General features: G+C 44.8%; 1 protein-coding gene and 1 long non-coding RNA gene across 3 annotated transcripts in view; both read left to right on the top strand.

The window, feature by feature from the left end:
• The window catches only part of KIAA1549, a 186,685-nt gene that overhangs the window by 25,360 nt on the left and 138,432 nt on the right, over window positions 1-22,893 (top strand). The window lies entirely within an intron of this gene.
• On the top strand, window positions 18,165-19,092 carry LOC309555052. The gene is made up of 3 exons (XR_014225248.1): window positions 18,165-18,403; window positions 18,458-18,573; window positions 18,875-19,092. It is a non-coding gene; the product is annotated as an uncharacterized lncRNA (long non-coding RNA).

Raw genomic sequence — 22,893 nt, 5'->3', positions numbered from 1 at the left:
CTATCTATCTATCTATCTATCTATCTATCTATCTATCTATCTATCTATCTATCTATCTATCTATCTATCTATCTATCTATCTATCTATCTATCTATCTATCTATCTATCTATCATTTTATTTATTTTTTTAGCAGAGACCCCAGGGAATAAAATGGCGGTCATTGCAATTTTTTTATGTCACAGGGTATTTGCACAGCAATTTTTCAAATGCGACTTTAAACAAAAAAAAAACTTTCATAAATTGGAAAAAACAAAACAGTAAAGTTATCCCAATTTTTTTGTATAACGTGAAAGATGTAACAGATAACTAACATGTCACTCCTTTAAGTGTCGATTCACACTAGGGCGACACGACTTCGGGCGACTAATGATGTCACCCGTGCACCGCGACTTCTGCGCGGCTTGCAACGACTTCACATAATGGAAGTCAATGCAAGTCGCTCCGACTTTGCAAAAAAAAGGTGCAGGAACCTTTTTCTAAGTCGGAGCGACTTGAGTCGCTCCTATTAGAACGGTTCCAATTGACCAAGTCGCCTGACAAGTCGGAACAGTGTGAACCGGCACTAAAGCAGTTGTATCCCCTATGTAAAAAAAAAACAAACAAACAAAAAAAATAAATAAACCCTGCAGGACAATGGCATAATCTGCTAGTATACTTACCTTAGAACGAAGCCCCCACGCGGTCGCCCGGACACCGCTGAGGGAGCTGACATCGTCCCTCGGCGTCTCTTCCGGGTTCGGCGGCTCCAGCGCTGTGAGTGGCCAGAGCCGCGATGACATCACTCCTGCGCATGCATGTGAGAGTTCACTTTCTGGCGAGGAGCTGGCAGGGAGCTCTGAAGGTCTGGTAAGATACGCTGGACCTTCAGAGCGCATGCGCCGCTGATGTCAGCGGCTGTATGCAGGGTGAATATCTCCTAATCCGTGCCGGTTTAGGAGATATTAATTTTACCTACAGGTAAGCCTTATTATAGGCTTACCTGTAGGTAAAAATTGAAAAGCGGAGTATACTACCGCTTTAAAATTGTGCACACTCGTGGAATGGTGCCAAACTTCGGTACCTAAAAATCTCCATAGGCTACGTTTTAACATTATTTACAGGTTACCTGTTTAGAGTTAGAGGAGGTCTTGCGCAAGAATTATTGCTCTCGCTCTAGTATCCTCGGCGATACCTCATGTGTGGTTTGAATGTCGTTTACATATGCGGATGTGACCTACGTATGCGTTCACTTCTGCGGGTGAGAACGAGGGGACAGGAGTGCATTAATTTTTTTTTTAATAGTTTTTTTTATTTTAATTTTTTTTTTTTACTTTCCCTTTTTTTAATTTTTTTTTTTTTTAAACACTCTTATTCCTACTACAAGGAATGTAAACATCCCTTGTAATAGGAATAGGGCATGACAGGTCCTCTTTACAGCGAGATCTGGGGTCCCCAGATCTCGCTTGTAGGCTGGAAAACCTGAGATTTAAAAAAAACAAAAACGATATTGGCTTCCCAGCTAAAAAAAAATGGCAATGTTTACATTGGCTGGGGCTGGAAGTGATGTCATAACATCACGTCCAGCCTCCGAAGGTCATAGAGATGGCTGGAGACCATCTGGTCCTCGGTCAGCTTTATGGTAAACTTTTGCTGCCAGCCGATTCATACTCGCGATCGGCGAGCCGGTAGAAGCACAGAAGGGCGGTGGGGGGTTGGACGTCCCTTTCTGCCCCCTGTACAAACAATCAAGCGGCTATTATTGTTTTTACTGTGCAGGGAATCGCCGTCAGAAGTAAGATATCTGAATGATGCAGGCATTATTCAGATATATCCACTGAAAGCCCAGGACGTTATATGACCTCCCGCGGTATGGGAGTGGTCGATGTAATTTCAAAAATGTTCCAACTTTTTAAATCCACAACTTTTATTTAAAAAATCCCTGCTGATCTTGCCTAGTGAAAGTTCCTGTTCAGACACTTCCTGTTATAGGGTGACAACGCTCTGTCCCTGTCTCCCAAATGTGCTGCTGTGTTGCCACACTGTCCCTTGTGCTTCTGATGGTTGCTACAAATGTCCGTTTTTTTTTTTTTCTCTTAGGCCCCTTTCACAGTTATGCGACGCGATTTTACAGCGATTTTGCTGTGATTTTGCGATGCGATTTTGAGCAATGGCTCAGGGCTATATACCTCAAAACGCATTAAAATCGTGCCAAAGTAGTGCAGGAACTACTTTGAAGTCGGTGTGACTTCAGAACGCACTGATATGAATGGGGCTCATTGAAAATAATGGAAAATGACTTGTCATGCGATTTTTGCGGTCCAAAATCGCGGGACAGGTCACACTAGTGTGAAAGGGGCCTTAAAGTGGTTGTAAAGGAAAATTTAAAAAAATAAAATAACAAACATGTCTATACTTGCTCTAGAACTGCACAGAATGGCCCGATTCTCTTCTTCTCGGTTCCTTGGCCGCCGCTCCTGGCTCCTCTTCCTCTCTTGTTGGTGCCCCCAGTAGGAAGCTGATTCCCATTGTGGCACTCATGTAGGCTCGCTCCTTAGACCCACTGCTGCGTCCATAGGTACAGAGAGTGGACCCGGGCCCCGCCCCCCACTAACTCGTCACTGGAGTAGATTAACAGGAGCGGGAGCCAATCGCTATTGATCTGCCAGGAAAGCGGGACAAAGCCATGCTCATGCACAGCGCTGGATCACGATGGGGCTCAGGTAAATATAAGGGGGATGAGGGGGGAAGTATGTGACTCCCCTTAGGGTCTGGTATGGATTTGGAGGGGAACCTTATGGCAAAAAAAAAAAATTGATGTGGGGTCCCCCCAAATCCATACCAGCCCTGATCCGTGCATGTAGCCCAGCAGGTCAGGAAAAGGAGGGGACGAGCAAGGGTTTAAAAACATGCCTGAAAAACGCATGAAGCTCAACCCACATAGATGTAAAGTTTGATTTAGGATTACTTTAATAAATCCATCCATCCATCCATCCATCCTGAGAGATTCTGTGCAGGAATAGTATGCATGTAGACAGGAGGTGGCTGCAAAGAGGCTGCAGGAAATGAGCATCAGGATGAAAAAAGGTGGAAACAAAGATTTTATATAATGAATAGCAATTGTTTATGATATACAGTGTACAGAGCAAATTAAATATTATCCATTTAGGGATTAAATCTAATTTATATGAGCCAGTTAAATGGCAGCCTCTGTTGAGTCCGTGAGACAGGTCCTCTTCAGCACCATAACACTGCGCTGTGTTGTGCTGTGCGGCGGTCCCCGGGGTAAGATGCGATTGCTGTGTATTTACCATCACTTTGCCTATTAGAGGTTGTAATTAGCATTCGCTTTGTCCCTCTGGGGGAGACATCTCTGGGCATCTATGCTTAGCGCCAGCGAGCGTCACCCGTAGCCGGGATACGGAACAAATCGGCACTGATCTCCCCTGGAGCAATACAGCCACCAAAGCCATGTCACACATCCCCTGCGTGTACCATGTCCGCACATCCCTACATTTACATTTGTCATGAGAGTTGGAAGTAAAGTGCCAGTGCTGCTTAATCTCTGCAGTTTTAATAATTAGGACCATTCGGTGTGCTAACCTCTAGGAAGGCTTAAGAAACGCCGCGTGTTTGGTTGGTGTTTCCTGATTGATCTGCTTGTTTTGTGGTTACCTTTTCACTGAAAGCTTATTTCTGCTTTTTTTAATGTTTTATTTATTTAATTTTTTTTTTGTTTAGGTCTTGATTGGATTGAGGAGGCGTTGGGTCCTACTGTATGTCTGAGTGACACCTTTCACATAGGTGACACCAGGACAGGAAGTGAAAGGAAATCTCCAAAATGGAGACACAGACTATAATAAAACCTGACAGATAATCTCACTTTCTCTTCTCTAAAACGTAAAAGGTTTGGGCTGTGGGTTATAATTTATTGTATTTGAGGTGTGTGTTTATACTGTGTATGTGTATGTGTGTGCATATATAGCTTTTTTTTCCCTAGTGGTGACGATAGATCCCCCAGCAGGTAGCACCACTGGACCCTCCAGCACACCCCAGCACTTCTTGTCATAAAATACATGCATGCATTTAGTGCTGGAGGTGCCGGAACTGTTACTGCTGAAAAAAAACCCTGACTGTCTGTCCTGTCTGTCTGTCTGTCCTGTCTGTCTGGTCTTTCTTATCTGTCTGTCCTGTCTGTCTGTCCGTCTGTCTGTCTGGTTTTTCTGATCTGTCTGGTCTATCTATCTGTGTGTGTGTGTGTGTGTGTGTGTATATATATATAATGTATGTATATGTATATATATAATATTATACACATATACAGTGCATCCAGAAAGTATTCACAGCGTTTTACTTTTTCCACATTTCGTTATATTACAGCCTTATTCCAAAATGGATTAAATTCATTATTTTCCTCAAAACTCTACAAACAATATCCCATAATGACAACGTGAAAGAAGTTGTTTGAAATCTTTGCAAATTTATTATAAATAAAAAACGTTCAATTGGGTTTTCAGGTCTGGGCTCTGGGTGGGCCACTCAAGGACATTCAGAGTTGTCCCGTAGCCACTTCTTTATTGTCTTGGCTGTGTGCTTAGGGTCGTTGTCCTGTTGGAAGATGAATCTTTGCCTGAGTCTAGGTCCAGAGTGCTCTGGAGCAGGTTTTCAAGGATGTCTCTGTACATTGCTGCATTCATCTTTCCCTCAATCCTGACTAGTCTCCCAGTTCCTGCCGCTGAAAAACATCCCTACAGCATGATGCTGGCACCACCATGCTTCACTGTAGAGATGGTATTGGGCAGGTGATGAGCAGTGCCTGATTTCCTCCAGACATGACGCTTACCATTCAGGCCAAAGGGTTCAATCTTTGTTTCACCAGACAGAGAATTTTGTTTCTCATGGTCTAGGAGTCCTTCAGGTGCCTTTTGGCAAACTCCAGGCAGGCTGTCATGTGCCTTTTACTGGGGATGGCTTCTGTCTGGCCACTTCACCATACAGGCCTGATTGGTGGAGTGCTGCAGAGATAGTTCTTCTGGAAGGTTCTCCTCTCTCCACAGAGAAACGCTGGAGCTCTGTCAGAGTGACCATCGGGTTCTTGGTCACCTCCCTGACTAAGGCCCTTCTCCCCCCAATCGCTCAGTTTGGCTGGGAGGCCCGCTCTAGGAAGAGTCCTGGTGGTTCCAAACTTCTTCCATTTATGGATGATGGAGGCCACTCTGCTCATTGAGACCTTCAATGCTACAGAAATTGTTTTGTACCCTTCCCCAGATCTGTGCCGCAATAAATTTCTGTCTAGGTCCCGGTTCACATCAGTGCGATGACAGACATCGCATCTTATTCGGAGCGCACTGCTCTGAAAATCACATGCGATGTGTGTGCGATGCGAATTCAGCCACACAGCTTGTATGGCTGAAATTGCATCCCATTCGGACACAACACGCACAGGACCCTTTTTTGGGTCCACAGCAGAATCAGATCGCATGGTGGTTCACACCTATGCAATCTGATTCATGTCCGAACTGACAGCACGCACTGCGATATGCGAACTGATCTGGGGGTGTCATTAACTTTGTATTGACTCCCCCAGCGATTCGCATATGGCAGTGTGAACTGCCAACAATTTGAATGTGATGTGGGAACCCGCAGTGCATTCGTACGGTTCCTGCATCACATATATGTGAACCGGCACTCAGAGGTCTACAGACAATTCCTTGGACTTCATGGCTTGGTTTGTGCTCTGACATGCACTGTTAACTGTGGGACCTTATATAGACAGGTGTGTGCCTTTCCAAATCTTGTCCAATCAACTGAATTTACCACAGGTGGACTCCAATCAAGTTCAGTTTTGAGTATCATGGCAAAGACTGTGAATAGTTATGTACATGTGATTTTTTTTTTTAATACATTTGCAAAGATTTCAAACAAACTTCTTTCACATTGTCATTATGGGGTATTGTTTGTAGAGTTTTGAGGAAAATAATGAATTTAATCCATTTTGGAATAAGGCTGTAATATAACGAAATGTGGAAAAAGTAAAACGTTGTGAATACTTCCTGGATAAACCTTATCTGTCTATAGTGTCTGTCTGTCTATATATCTATCCATAGTGTCTGTCTGTATATCTATAGTATCTGTCTGTCTATATATATATATATATATATATATATATATATATATATATATATATATAAATCCATAGTGTCTGTGTGTGTGTGTGTGTGTGTGTGTGTATGTATATATATATATATATATATGTGTAGTGCCTGTCTGTCTATCTATCTATCCATAGTGTCTGTCTGTATATCTATAGTATCTGTCTGTCTATATATATATATATATATATATATATATATATATATAAATCCATAGTGTCTGTGTGTGTGTGTGTATGTATATATATATATATATATATATGTGTAGTGCCTGTCTGTCTATCTATCTATTTATCTGTCTATAGTATCTATATATCTATCTATCTATCTATAGTGTCTGTCTGTCTATCTATATATCTATCCATAGTGTCGGTCTGTCTGTATATCTATAGTATCTGTCTATATATCTATAGTGTCTGTTTGTCTATCTTAGGCAAAAGTGACTAGTGACAAACGTGATCTAATTAGATGGCTGAGGTTTGCTGAGTGTTGGAGAATGTGTATTGCACGTGTATTGATCTCCCCCCTTACCGTTTAGTAATTGATTGCACTGTAATTGCTGTAACGCATTCCAGTAACGTGCACTCTCTGAAGTTCAATTAAATATATTGCAGCTTTCTAGTCCTTCGATGTGGTGGCTGCATTAGTTTTCTTTTTTTCAGACCTTTTTTTTTTTTTCACCTGGTGATCCTGACAATAACACTTCCTGTCCTAGGGTGATAATGTCACTTAATGTACTGTATAGACAAGCAGTGTTGTCACCCTAACGCAGGAAGTGTGTTAGGACTACAGAATACCTCCCCTGCTCATCACCTCTGTAACATTGGGAAGGAGGGGTTTTGTAGTACACAGAGAGATCTGGGAACAGTATAACTAGTAAGAGTAAAACAAACAAGCCATACCAGCCCTATAGTCTGTGAAGTCCATAGGGACAAAGCAACTAAAGTAACAAATCACAAGTAAAACTTCAACTAAGGGTTAATTGGAATCCTTGAATTATAAGTCCTCTAAAGTGTGTATAGTCCTCCAAGAAGGGATTAACTCACTGCAGTGTACACCGCACTGCTCCAGTAACCAACAGGACACGGATAACTTCAAAGATAAAATAAGACCGAGCGCACCGGCCCCTAATGCAACACAATTTATTAAATAAAGTACTCTTTTCTCTATTTAACCACTTCTGGACTGGAAGATTTTCCCCCCTTAAAGAGGTTGTAAACCCATAGATTTTTTTGTTTTCCGCAACCTGAAAGAGAAACACATAATGAGCTAGTATGTACCACATACTAGCTCATTATGAAATCCTTACCTTAGAACGAGCCCCGCCGTGCCGCCCGCTTACCTGTATGACGGGAGACATGTCCAGTCGCCCGTGTTCCGGGATCGCGGCATCCGGCCATCTGATTGTCCGGAGCCGCGGTGACGTCACTCCCACGCACGCGCGCGGGAGCCGACGGTCACGGCATGGGACTCTGAAGGAACGGCTCCAGCGTCCGTTCCTTCAGAGAGCATGCGCCAATGATGTCACTGGCTGCATGTAAGGTAAATATCTCCTAAACGGTACATGTTTAGGAGATATTTACACTACCTATAGGTAAGCCTTATCATAGGCTTACTTATAGGTAAAAGTGTCCGAGGAGGGTTTACTTCCTCTTTAATGACCAGGTCATATTTTGTGATTGGGCTTTGCTTTACTTTCACGGACAACACTGTACCCAGATAAAATTTTATTTTGGTGGTATTTGATATTTTTCACTTTCTTCTATATAACATTCCAAATAAAAAAATAAAAATGTTAAAATCTTTTTTTAACATTTTAGGCCAATTTATTGTGTGCTACATATTTTTTGGTAACAAATTGCAATAAGCCTATTTTGATTGATTTGCTCAAAAGTTATCGCGTCTACGAACTACAGGAAAGATTTATCAAATTTTTATTGTTGTGGTTTTTTTTTTTTTACTAGTAATGGCGGCAATCTGCGATTTTTAGCGGGACTGCGACATTGCGGCGGACAGATCGGACCCCTGACTGACATTTTTTACACTTTTGGGGGGACCAGTGACATTACTACAGGAATCAGTGCTAAAAATATTCACTGTTACTGTAATAAGGACACTGGCAGGGAAAGGGTTAACACTGTGGGTGATCAAGGGGTTAAATGTGAGCCTAGAGGAGTGATTCTAACTGTATGGGGGGGCGTGGCTTGTGAAATGATCACAGAAACCTGTGATGCTATATAGAAGGATCACCGGAGCTCCGTGATCATTCCAGAGAGAAGAACGGTCTGCTGTGTTTACAACAGCTGACCATTCTTCTCTCTCAGCGGGGAACGATCGCAGGTGGTCGGCGGCAATCTGAGCTGCCTGCCCCGTGCATCGAAGTCCCCGCTGCCGAGTGGGGGCGGGAGCGCGCCACCCCCTAGCTGCAGGCGCGCAACTGACTTAGCCCTACGTCGGTTCGCGCAGGAGGGCCAGCCTGCCGCAGTATATATGCGATGGGCAGTCCGGTACCTGTTAATAAATTGTGTTGCACTAGGGGCTGGTGTGATCGGCCTTTTTTTGTCTTTATTTTAACTAATAAGAGTGCAGCACAACCAGACAGCACATGAAGTTATCAGCTAACAGGATTTCTGGCAGGATCGACTAATATTTTGCAGACTGGTCGTACAGATATAAGAAAACACTTTCAATGGTGTATTTAACAGAGCAGGGAGCTGAAGGCATGTTTTCCTGATTTTCAGTACACGTGCGCACAATACAAGCTAAGATCATACAATGTCAGTGTTCTGGGTTAGAGGGGGGATATGCACTGTGCAGCCAAAATCAATTTTCTGTTTGCCACCCGAGGAGCATTCAATCTGCATGTGGTCCCCAGACAAGATGTTATGTAGAAGCGATGAGCACGGAGCTCACGCCGCAGTCTGCATCTACCAATGGCGTGCACTGCGCTCTCTAGTTGCCAGTATACATTCGGCTTGGCCTGCTCTCCAGTTTCATGGGATGGTTTTAGTTAGACACTGCGGTGACCCCACTTCCTGTTCCTATTCATGAAAGATGAAACAAGTTTTGGGCTCTTCGCCAGCGGCCCGCAGACTCAGCTCAGACGTAATGGCTTACGCCACCGACAACAATAACAACTGGAAATGTACACTCGACTCCTCTGCGGCTATTTATATCTTCTTGTGAGACCCCCTGGGAGCCCCCCATCACTGGCACACCAACATCTGTGCATGCTGGATTTCATTTTCCTGAGTTCAGCCGGGACAGTATTGTAATTATTACCACATTGGCTGTGCACAGTTGTCCATTGCAGTCTGCGCTGGTTTACTGAGGGTCATGTGATCTAGCTTGGTGGTCATATGATCTACTTTTTAATACGTCAAAGGCTGAACTGGCTCAAAGTATAGGCACCATCAGTATTTAAAAGTTCTGCGTAGGCTCCGTTTTTTTTTTTTTTTTTCCATGGTCAGTCCAATATTTCTTCTCCCAGAGATCCCAGTACTGCCTCTGACAAAGCATTCTTCCATTTTTCTCTCCAGAGGAACGGTGACATCTTTGTTGAGGCATGATCCAGCATCACCATCTACTTCCTGGACTGAGATGCCTTCAGCCCTTGAAGGATTTGCCCCTTAATGACCAGGCCATTTTTTGCGGTTTAGCACTGCGTTACTTTAACTGACAATTGTGCGGCCGTGCAACACTGTACCCTAAAAAAATTGTCCTTTTTTTCCCCACAAATAAAGCTTTCTTTTGGTGGTATTTGATCACCTCTTTTTTTTTTTTTTTGCGCTATAAACAAAGCGACAATTCTAAAAAACAATATGATGAAAACATTCAAATTTTTTTTGGGAATGTTGTATAGCAGAAAGTGAAAAATATTGGTTTTTTTTTCAGAATTGTCGCTCTTTTTTTGTTTATAGTGCAAAAAATAAAAATCGCAGAGATGATCAAATACCACAATAAGAAAGTTCTATTTGTGGGAAATAAAGGACATCAATTTTATTTGGGTACAGCATCGCATGACCGCGTAATTGTCTGTTAAAGTAACGCAGTGCCGAAACGCAAAAAATGGGCTGGTCATTAAAGGGGCAAATCCTTCCGGTCCAGAAGTGGTTAATGAGGCTTATCTATAGGTACTGTAAATATTTCCTAAATGTGCACTGTTTAGGAGATAATTACATTACATGCAGCTGATGACGTCATTGGCGCATGCGCTCTGAAGGAACAGTCACCCATGCCGTTCCTTCAGATACCTGTTCTGTATATGACGGCTCCCCCGCGCATGCACGGGAGTGACGTCATCGCGGCTCTGGCCTGTCACAGCCGGAGTCTGCCAACCCGGAAGGAAGACCTGGAGAAGATGGACGCTGCCTCCAGCGATTACATCGCATTGCTGGAGGGCTTCACTTTCAGGTAAGTTTCACATAATGTGCTAGTATGCAATGCATACTAGCACATACATTATGCCTTTACCTTGCAGGTCCACAAAAAAAAAAAAAAATGCGGTTAACAACTTCTTTAATGGGCACTGATGAGGCTGCAGTGATAGCCACCGATAAGCTGCACCGATGGCCAATGATAAAGAGGCACTGATGAGGCTGCACTTATAAGGTGGCGCTGATATGCTACACTGATTGGCACTGATGGGGCTGCACTGATAATCAGGGTACTGAAGAACAGTTTAAATGTCTGCTGTCACAGGAACGCTGCTCATCTCCCAGTGACAGTGCTGAGGAAAGGAAATGCAGATAACCGGAATTTGTTTACATGGGATCAGCTGTGATTGGACACAGCTAATCACATGGTAAAGAGCCAATGTCACCCGAGGGATGTGGCTCACCACCAATCGCTGCACTGTAGGGCTGCCACAACGCGTCGACTACTAAAAATCTTTGACGTGCGTGAAAGGCGTCGACGCATCAACACGTGACGTCACACGCCCCCTGGCTGGCCGCATTACCGGCTATCCCTGGCTGTGTATATGAGCGTGTATCTCTCCGCTGGGAGTTCGGGGTGCGGAGGGGTACGGCGTTGCTAGGTGGCGCTGTGACTGTGTGAGAGGCGGCAGGAGTGGGACATGCTTGATGGTGTAGGACAGTGAGCGCTGCTGGATGGAGAAGCGGAGGATGGAGTGCCCGGCTCTGCCACCGGGCTGGAAGAAGGAGGTCATTAGGCAGCTCGGGCTGAGCCATGTCTACTACTTCAGGTACCCGGGAACGAGGGGGGGAACACCGAACTTTACACTGACAGGAAACGCCACGAACTTTGCAGCGGTTTACTGATAGCGCTGAGCTGATTGGCTGCTGCTCCTTGTCTCCCTTTACTTATTGGCTGTTGCGGCCTGCGCTGCCAACACAGGAATCTGGATAGCCAAGCCTTCTAGGTTTCCACGATTGGCTGGGTGGCTTAATCTGTGCGCTCATTGGCTGCATTTATTTCTACTGTTTTCTGCTTCCCTCATGATTGGCTGTTTATCACAGCTGAGATTGTTAACTTTTTTGAATATGGATGCGGGTGAAAATTCCTCTTCCTGTATTTTGTTTTGGGGCACTTTCTTGTTTTATTTCTATAGTTTTTTCTATAGTTTTAACTGGGAAGAAATTATTTAAATTCTATTAACCACTTCTGGACCGGAAGGATTTGCCCGCTGAATGACCAGGCCGTTTTTTGCGATCGGCTCTGCGTTCTTTAACTGACATTTGCGCGGTCGTGCGACGCTGTACCCTAATAAAATGTCCCCCCCCCCACAAATAGAGCTTTCTTTTGGTGGTATTTGATCAGGGCTGCCACGACACGCCGGAGGGAGGGGGCTTACTAAGTGGTCTGTACTAGGTGGGAGGGCTTACTGAGGGGTCTGTACTAGGTGGGAGGGCTTACTGAGGGGTCTGTACTGGGAGGGGGGCTTACTAAGTGGTCTGTACTAGGTGGGAGGGCTTACTGAGGGGTCTGTACTGGGAGGGGGGCTTACTAAGTGGTCTGTACTAGGTGGGAGGGCTTACTGTGGGGTCTGTACTGGGAGGGGGGGGGGCTTACTAAGTGGTCTGTACTAGGTGGGAGGGCTTACTGTGGGGTCTGTACTGGGAGGGGGGGCTTACTAAGTGGTCTGTACTAGGTGGGAGGGCTTACTGTGGGGTCTGTACTGGGAGGGGGGGGCTTACTAAGTGGTCTGTACTAAGTGGGAGGGCTTACTGTGGGGTCTGTACTGGGAGGGGGGGGCTTACTAAGTGGTCTGTACTAGGTGGGAGGGCTTACTGTGGGGTCTGTACTGGAAGGGGGGCTTACTAAGTGGTCTGTACTAGGTGGGAGGGCTTACTGTGGGGTCTGTACTGGGAGGGGGGGGGGGCTTACTAAGTGGTCTGTACTAGGTGGGAGGGCTTACTGTGGGGTCTGTACTGGAAGGGGGGCTTACTAAGTGGTCTGTACTAGGTGGGAGGGCTTACTGTGGGGTCTGTACTGGGAGGAGGCTTACTGAGGGGTCTGTATTAATTACAGGATTAATTAGCTAATCAAAAAAACACTCAATTAAGCAAAAAAAATAAAATAAAAATAATCGTTAAATTAGTCGACTAATCGTAAAAATAATCGATAGATTAGTCGACAGACAAATGAATCGTTAGTTGCAGCCCTACCGCACTGCATGCTCCCGGGGGTGCGCACGAGCAGTCAGACTGGGAGGACATCATATGAAGTCCACCTAGAAGGAGGAGAGGCCCATCTGGCCTCAAATCTGCTATAGGCCTATAGGTGGAAAATGTTTAATGAGAAAAGGTAGAGTTTTTCTGAAAAATGTTACTGTTGTGACATGTCATGAATTTATTCATGCTGACTTTTTGTAAAGCTACTCTCACAGGTCTACTTTAAAAGAGAAGTTTGGGGGTTAGGGTTATTGCACATTTATACTTACCTAGGTGGATGCAGACTTGGTCCGATGCTGCATCTGTCCCCTGGCGCCTCTGCACTGAGCGATTGAACACCGCCGATCACTCGTTCTGACAGCTCCCCGAGCAGAGAGCTGCTGACTTGTCAGTCACAGCTCTCCACTCTGCCCCCTCCTCCCTCATTGGAGCGCTGGGCTGTGGAGGGGCAGGGAGCGGCCGGCTCAGGCTCTCAAGGGGCTCACAGGTGTCGGTCCCGGCACCTGGTGGATCCTGACTCCATGGTCGTGATGACGCGGTGCCTGAACCAACATCTGTGATGTCAGCAGAGAGCGGACGTCAGCCCGCTCTCTGCTGAAAACGGGTCACAGGAGCGCAGAACAAACTGCACTCCTGTGATCCATAGGAGATGTACAGACAAACGAGCTTTGGCTGTACATCTCCTTTAAGAAAATGCATCCCATAGGTTTGCTGTGTATCAGGGACTTTTAAGTGGTGGCACAGGTCACTAAGCGGTGGAATAAAAAAGTGACTGTGTGTTCTGTGACTGAATGAAGGTGTCCAAGCTGTTATTACATATTTATGCTTTGTGTCCTCTGATGTGCCCTATTTTCAGTTGCTTAACACGTGTCTGCAGTTTGCTGATGATTCAGTAAATCTGTGTAAAATGTGGGTTATCAGGATTTGTCTGAAGGCTACACACTGCGGAATTACCACTGCTGTGATTGGATATGGATTGTACAGAGGATTTGGAGAACGAGAGGGGCGAATCCTATAGTAAAATATAAATAAAAAGTTAGCTCATCAAAAATACTTCTAAGCTGCAAGCACCTTGAGCGTATGTGGTGGAAAACAAAAAATATATACTGTATGTGAAGTGCTGTGCTTTGAAAATGTGAAAACCAATAAACAAAATGTATAAAATGACCAGATCATAATCAATAAAAATATATATCTCAACACAAAATTCATGTGTGTTTGTAAATAAAAGTCCAAAGTGATCTGGGTGAACTGAGCCATGTCAACACAAGTTTATATAAGTGATAATTAAATCTTTACATGTTTTGTCATTGTGATATCATCAGGGCCCCCTGATGATATCACGGTGATGAAACGCGTAGGCTGGAGCTTTACTGATCCAGGAGAGAGAGTGTTTTTTCGAGTGAGCCTTAGGCTTCTTCCCACAGCATGGCTAAACTGGATGCTGGATTGCAAAGTAAGGGGAAGTGGAGGCTTGGTACTTTTTATGCCTTCTGCTCCGACTTTCAAATTTGAGTGCATTTATGTTTTGTGCTAACAAAAATCTTGTTTACGCTGTGTACACTATGAAGCTTTCTTATTCTTTGAGCTGGGCTTGGTTTTGAAGCTGCTTGTACGATTAAGTGCATTAACCACAGACTTAGAGTATTTAGATGTGCATGGGACATCTGAAATCTCTGGCTGTCTGCTCTAAGGATTCATTGGCCCCTGTAATGAGGGTCCATTTCTAAGGTGGGCATATACCCTTGGAGGTCCTTGGTGGCAGTCTTTCATGTGCATTCTCCAGACTGGATGGTGTTCCACACACTTTTATAGAGATTTGTTTTTGATATTTTGGTTTGTGTCACAGATTAGTTTGCACAGATCACTTTGGACTTTAATTACCACTGACATATAAACTTTGTGTTGAGATATACACCCACTGGCCACTTTATTAGGTACACCTTGCTAGTATCGGGTTGGATCACCTCTTGCCTTCAGAACTGCCTTAATTCTTTGTGGCATAGATTCAACAAGGTGTTGGAAATATTCCTCAGAGATTTTGGTCCATGTTCTCCTCTAATATCAACAAGGCATTTTCGTCCACACAACTGGATATTTTCTCTTTTTCGGCCCATTATCTGTACACCCTAGAGATGGTTGTGACTGAAAATCCCAGTAGATCAGCAGGTTTTGAAATACTCAGGACCAGTCTGCCTGGCACCAACAATCATGCCATGCTCAAAGTCCCTTAAATTCCCTTTCTTCCCCATTCTGATGCTCGGTTTGAACTTCAGAAAGTCACCTTCACCACGTCTAGATGCCTAAATGCATTGCGTTTCTGCCATGTGATTGGCTGATTAGCGATTTGTGTTACCACGCAATTGAACAGGTGTACCTAATACAGTGGCCCGGTTAGTGTATGTTTTTTTTTTATTGACATTGATACAGCAGTACTTTTTATATTTAATTTACACTTTGGTTTGCACGGCTCTCTTTGGACTTTATTAAGTAGGGACTCACAATTTTTTTGTTAAGATATACACTATATTCTTTTATTGTTTGCCATCTAGTAATGTTATATTGTTTTATTGGTATATTGCTTTTCACATTTTTACCGCGCAGCACTTCACATATATATTTTCGAATCCTGTACCAGGTGACAAATGTCAAGAGAACGATTGTTATTGTAATGTATTCCTTTAGGAGTCAAAGCTTGGTAATTTTTCATTTATTGCCCCCATGTCTGATGATATCGGGGTCAGAACAATGACACATTTGGGGGTCCCAGCTCAATGACACACTGACACTTGGGGATCCCAGAACAAGGACACACTGACACTTAGGGATCCCAGAACAAGGACACACTGACACTTGGGGCTCCAAGCTCAATGACACACTGACACTTGGGGATCCCCGGAACAAGGACACACTGACACTTGGGAGTCCTAGAACAATGAACTAATGAAAAGGGGGGTGGGGGCGGCAGCACAGAACAATGGCACACTGACACTGGGGGGGAACAGAACAATGACCTATTTGGGGGCCCCAGCTCAATGACACACTGACACTTGGGGATCCCAGAACAATGACACACTGACACTTAGGGGTCCCGATACTATGACGCACTGACTCTTGGGGGTCTCAGAACATTGGCATGCTGAGACTTGGGGGGGTCCTAGCAAAATGACACACTGACACTTGAGAGTCCTAGAACTATGACCTACTGACACGGGGGGGGGGGGCACAGAACAATGACACCCTGACACTTGGGGGGCTGAAGAACAATGACACATTGAAACTTGGGGATCCCAGTACAATGACACACTGACACTTGGGAGTCCTAGAACAATGACCTACTGACAATGGTGTGGGGGGGGGGGGCACAGAACAATGACACATTTGGGGGTCCCAGCTCAATGACACACTGACACTTGGGGATCCCAGAACAAGGACACACTGACACTTGGGGGTCCCAATACTATGAGGCACTGACACATTGGGGTCTCAGAACATTGGCATGCTGAGACTGGGGGGGGGGGGGGGGCACAGAACAATGACACACTGACACTTGGGGGGCTGTAGAACAATGACACACTGACAGTTAGGGGTCCCAAAACTTTGGCACCCTGAAAATTGGGGGTCTCAGAACAAGGACACACTGACACTTGGGAGTCCCAATACTATGAAGCACTGACACTTGGGGGTGTAAGAACATTGGCATGCTGAGACTTGGGGGGTCCGAATAAAATGACACACTGACAGTTAGCGGGGGCCTCAGACAATGAGATTGCACATAGGGGTTGTGTGTTTTCTCTGTACACAGTACATTAATTATTAATATTACTGAAACTCTGAGCTGCCTGCTTCTCACCCTGGTAAATTCCTGCTGCTCAGTCAGGTGTGATGTACACATTGTGCTCCTCATACCCTGACACTGATCCTTTCTCCAGCATGTCCTTCTAACCTTCATAAATGGTAGTTCTTACAGAGTCCTCTACCAGTGCCGAGTATTTCAGGAGACCAGAGTCATCCAGTAGCATAAAGTATTTCAGGAAAGGATAATTAAAAGGAAGGAACAGAGTCCTCCAGTGGTGCAGAATACTTTGGGTGAGGAAAGTTATTCATTACTGGAACTAATATAGTGCTGTCACTTTACATATACATTGTACATTCACATCAGTCCCTGCCCTCAAGGAGCTTACAATCTAAGTTTCCTAAATCACATTCATACATACACATACTAGGGGCCAATATAGACAGAAGCCAATAACCCTACCAGCATGTCTTTGGAGTTTGGGAGGAAACCCACGCAGGCACAGGGAGAACATACAGACTCCAGGCCCTGGTTGCCATGGTTGGAAATGGAACCGGCAACCCCAGTGCTTCTAGGCGAAAGTGCGAACCACTTAACCACTGGGCTGTCCCAAGCAATAGTTAGGCTTTGCCACGCTATTGAAACTTGCATTGCGCCTTTGTACACACAAAGTCGCATGACAAGTCACAGCCCGTTGATTTCAATGGCAGCCGTTCCAATCTATGCGACTTAAAGTTGCTGCGACTTTAAAAAGGTTCCGGCACTCATTTGATGCAACTTTCTTGTGACTTAAATGTAAAGTCACATGACAGTCGCATTGGAAATAGTGCAACTTTGGAGTCACAGTAGATTTTTTCAAGAGAGGAGAGTCCTAAAGAGGAAGGAGCAGAGCCCTCCAGCAGAACAGAGTATTTCAGGAGAGGAGAGTCACATAGAGGAAGGAGCAGAGCCCTCCAGCAGTACAGAGTATTTCAGGAGAGGAGAGTCACATAGAGGAAGGAGCAGAGCCCTCCAGCAGTGCAGAGGAGAGTTAGCAGAAGGAGCAGAGTTCTCCAGCAACGCAGAGTATTTCAGGAGAGGAGAGTCCCCCAGCAGTGCAGAGTATTTAAGAAAAGGAGAGTTAGATAGAGGAAGGTGCAAAGTCCTACAGCAGTGCAGATTATTTTAGGGGAGGAGAGTCATATAGAGGGAGGAGCAGAGTCCTCCAGCAGTGCAGAGTATTTCAGGAGAGGAGAGTTAGCGGAAGGGGCAGAGTCCTCCAGCAGTGCAGAGTATTTCAGGAGAGGAAAGTTAGCGGAAGGGGCAGAGTCCTCCAGCAGTGCAGAGTATTTCAGGAGAGGAGAGTTAGATAGAGGAAGGAGAAGAGTTCTCCAGCAGTGCAGAATATTTCAGGGGAGGAGAGTTGTATAGAGGAAGGAACAGAGCCCTCCAGTGTTGCAGAGTATTTTAGGAGAGGAGAGTTAGATAGAGGAAGGAGCAGAGTCCTCCAGCAACGCAGAGTATTTCAGGAGAGGAGAGTCCCCCAGCAGTGAAAAGTAATAAAGAAAAGGAGAGTTAGAGGAAGGAGCAGAGTCCTTTAGCAGTGCAGAGTATTTTAGGAGAGGAGAGTCAGATAGGGGAAGGAGCTGAGTCCTCCAGCAGTGCATTGTATTTTAAGAGTGGAGAGTTGTATAGAGGAAGGAGCAGAGTCCTCCAGCAGTGCAGAGTATTTTAGGAGAGGAGAGTTGTATAGAGGAAGGAGCAGAGTCCTCCAGCAGTGCAGAGTATTTCAGGAGAGGAGAGTTAGATAGAGGAATAAGCAGAGTCCTCCTGCAGCACAGAGTATTTCAGGAGAGGAGAGTTGTATAGAGAAAGGAGCAGAGTCCCCCAGCAGTGTAGAGTATTTCAGAAGAGGAGTATTAGAGGAAGGAGCAGAGTCCTCCAGCAGAGCAGAGTATCTCAGGAGAGGAGAGTTGTATAGAGGAAGAAGCAGAGTCCTCCAGCAGTGCAGAGTATTTCAGGAGAGGAGAGTTGTATAGAGAAAGGAGCAGAGTCCCCCAGCAGTGCAGAGGAGAGTTAGCAGAAGGAGCAGAGTTCTCCAGCAACGCAGAGTATTTCAGGAGAGGAGGGTCCCCCAGCAGTGCAGAGTATTTAAGAAAAGGAGAGTTAGATAGAGGAAGGTGCAAAGTCCTACAGCAGTGCAGATTATTTTAGGGGAGGAGAGTCATATAGAGGGAGGAACAGAGTCCTCCAGCAGTGCAGAGTATTTCAGGAGAGGAGAGTTAGCGGAAGGGGCAGAGTCCTCCAGCAGTGCAGAGTATTTCAGGAGAGGAGAGTTAGCGGAAGGAGCAGAGTCCTCCAGCAGTGCAGAGTATTTCAGGAGAGGAGAGTTAGATAGAGGAAGGAGAAGAGTTCTCCAGCAGTGCAGAATATTTCAGGGGAGGAGAGTTGTATAGAGGAAGGAGCAGAGTCCTCCAGCAGCACAGAGTATTTCAGGAGAGGAGAGTTGTATAGAGAAAGGAGCAGAGTCCCCCAGCAGTGCAGAGTATTTCAGGAGATAAGTATTAGAGGAAGGAGCAGAGTCCTCCAGCAGTGCAGAGTATTTCAGGAGAGGAGTGTTAGAGGAAGGAGCAGAGTCCTCCAGCAGTGCAGAGTATTTCAGGAGAGGAGAGTTGTATAGAGAAAGGAGCAGAGTCCCCCAGCAGTGCAGAGTATTTCAGGAGAGGAGAGTTAGAGGAAGGAGCAGAGTCCTCCAGCAGTGCAGAGTATTTCAGGAGAGGAATTTGTATCTCTTTATAATATTTTTGTGGCAGATCTATTTATAGCTGCACATGGTTAATTTATGATCTGTGTATAGCTTTGCATTGGCTACATTCTCTGTATCCTATATAGGGCAGGCTATGGAAGTAGTTGGTTTATCCCCAGTATGTATACACTGTAACACCTGTCCCCTGAATGTGAATATTTTGGTTTATCCCACCCCATTAATCTCCTGTCCGGGCATGCATGGCGTATCTGCGGCACATTTACAGTCTCATAGAAGAATTCTGTTTATATAGAACAGCTGTAACATTTTACACCCCTCTATTTCTATCTATGTCTGGGTGTATGGGTGTGGGGGGCTTGTGGATGTCTTCTCCATGGGGTGTGAATGTCTAAGCTTGAATGGCATGTCAGAAGAAGTAGGAAATGTGGAATTTTCAACTCTTGTGCTGGTAGAGTCGTACTGTGCCTCTAAATAAATGTTATTTATATCCCTTCCTTCCCCATTACCCTGGATGTATATTATTATAATACACCTCACATGCAGACTTCAGGATAGATCTTCATCTGTGGTCTGCGATATCGTATGGTAAAATGCGCCTTGCACTGAAAGTTACCGTAGAGCGTCTTTCCATTTGAAGGGCTGCCCACTGCACCTTGCCACCGCACTACGATGCATGTAGATTTCAGGGCACCGTGATGCATGGATCTGCAGGGTATGTCTTGGCTCATTCTCACCTGCCGGGAATAGAGGCGGGTGCTAGGGATGATTGGGACAACTAAGGATAACTATTGATGGATCATTGGTGGTCATCAAATGGCTGAAGAAGTTTGAAAATACACCTGACTACATTTGGTGTAAATCAGCCCTAAAATCTGTAAAGAAAAGCCTGTGCAGTCACAAGGCCATGAAATGAAGGTAGTATGAAGACTTCTTAGCAATGGCGTTTTATGGGAGACATCAATGTCTATGTATAAAAAGTTTGTTGTGTTTTTTTTTTTCCCTCTCTGGGATATTTAAAAGAAAAGTACTTCATTATGGCCACTAGATGGCGCTTACGATCATAAGAGATAATTATATTACACATAATATGGCAAGTTTGGAGCTGTGAAATGTTTGTCCCATTCACTTATACTGTACATTGGGATTGTTTTACTAAAGGGAAATAGACTGTGCATGTGCAGTTGCTCCAGAGCTTAGAAAATAAGGGAAAAGCTCTGCTGACTTCAGTCATCCAATCATGTGCAAGCAAAAATGCTGTTGTGTTTTTTTTGTTATTCTCCTTGCAAGTGATTGGTTATTCTTTTCAAATTGAAGCTTTACCTAATTTACTAAGCTCTGGAGCAACTGCACTTGTAAAGTGCAGTATATGTGCCTTTAGTAAATCCACCCCGTAGGCTCCATTTACACCATGCAGGCGCAATATAGTGCGCAATTATAGGGCAGCCCACTAATTTCGATAGGCTGCTCTGTAAGTGAGAAACTTGCAGAAAAAGATCCTGGATCCTTTCGCATAATCGCACCGCACTGAACCACATGGCACTTTGGTGTTTGTGTGAATGCATCAGCATATGTGTGGGGGTGGCATTAAGAAATGTGCAATTAAGAATGAATTAAAAATTAATTGCACTGCCGCACGTTGGCTAATGGGCAGTGTTCCCGACACACGATTGTAAACATTGCCTAAGGCCCCTTTCACACATACGGACCATTCATTTCATCAATTCAGTCACGTTTTTTTGTCATCAGTTTTTTCTAGTCAACATCAGTTTCACATCTGTTTTTCATCCCTTTCCATCCATTTTTCATCTGTTGTCATAAGTTTTTCATGTGTTTTTCTTCCGTTGTCATCTTTCTTCCGTTGTCATCTTTCATCCGTTGTCATCCATTTTTCATACGTTGTCATCAGTTTTCCATCCGTCATCCGTTGTCATTTGCTTTTTTTCCGTTGTAATCCGTTTTTCATCCGTTGTCATTTGCTTTTCATACGTTGTCATCCGTTTTTCATCCGTCGTCCGTTGTCATTTGCTTTTTATCCATTGTCATCCATTTTTCATCCGTTGTCATTTGCTTTTCATCCGTTGTCATTTGCTTTTCATCCGTTGTCTTCCGTTTTTCCTCCGTTGTCTTCCGTTTTTCCTCCGTTGTCTTCCGTTTTTCATCCGTTGTCTTCCGTTTTTCATCCGTTGTCTTCCGTTTTTTTATTCGTTGTTATCCATTTTCATCTGTTGTCATCATTTTATCATCCGTTTTTTTTTTTTTTTTTTTTTTTTGTCTGATCCATTTTTTTAAAGGTTGAAAAATAGGGCTTTCAGCCGTTCAAAAAAATGGATGTTGATGGAAGCGGATGAAAACGGATGTAAAAAAATGATCATCTGTTGTCATCTGTTTTTCCATAGGAATGTATTGATGTCTGTTTTTCATCCATTAACGGATAGATGAAAAACGGATGAACATTCGTATGTGTGAAAGGGGCCTTAGGGTCCAATCACACGAGCTTTCCGCCCGGCAGACTCAGTTTTGCTCAGCGGGGGATCGATCTGCCGATTACCGTGAAGCAGGTTAATGACAGCTCTGTCACCGCTTACTGTGCTGGGACAGACCTGTCACATTCCCGCTCTCTTCTATGGGAGATCGGATGAAAACGGCCCGCCTGTCCGTTTTCATCCAATCCAATCCTCCAGATGGATGGAAAATAGGGTTACCATCTGTCTGGATTTCACAGACCGGATCGGATCGGATAGCAGCGGGTGTCACCACTGACTTCCGCTGCTCCATAGGGCTGTATGGAGGATCCGATCAGATCCGCCTGAAAAACTGACAGGCAGACTGGATCGGAATGCCTGTGTGAAAGGGGCTTTTAAGCTGCCTGGTGTGATTTAAATAAGCGAGTTCACATGCATATAAAAAGCTGGAGGAGAGGGGAGGGGGGCAGAGAAATCCTGCCATACAGCGGGCTGATAATTGGTGACCACACTTCAAGGCCTGAGTCACATCTTTTTCATTATGTTGATGGGAGATACTTCATTACTAAGCCGGCAGTCAGTGTAGAATTACACAAAAATGAATAGCAAGCAGAGAAAGCGGTTTTATGGCAGAAGACATACAGATCCTACCCGCTAACTATTTTTTACAGCTAGTTTTTTTATTTTTTTATCCGATTGTATATGTATTTGTTTTGGTATAGATACAAAAATACAAGTCAAAACAACTACAGTTTAGTTCCACTTAAGGCTCCGTTCACATGTCAGCGTATGGATCGCGGGCAGAACCGCCGCGGTTCCGCCCGCGATCCAGAGATTATTGCAAATCGCGGGACGCCTGTGCGTTGCCCGTTGATTTGCAATAGCCCCCCAAACGCTGAGCGATGTTGCCGCGATTTACGCCTGCCGAATCGCGGTAACATCGCGCAAAAAAAATCGCGGGACGCATTATGCCCAAAAAAGTACAAGAGCTTCTTTGGAGCGTATTGCGTCCCACGATTTTTTTTGCGCGATGTTACCGTGATTCGGCAGGCGGAAATCGCAGCAACATCGCTCAGCGTTTGGGGGGCTATTGCAAATCACGGGCAACGCACAGGCGTCCCGCG

This window comes from Pelophylax lessonae (genome assembly GCF_965119305.1).
Source record: "Pelophylax lessonae genome assembly, chromosome: 4".
Classification (NCBI taxonomy): domain Eukaryota; kingdom Metazoa; phylum Chordata; class Amphibia; order Anura; family Ranidae; genus Pelophylax; species Pelophylax lessonae.
The sequence above is the reverse complement of the archived record's forward strand: the minus strand, read 5'-3'. Positions and strand labels throughout refer to the sequence as shown.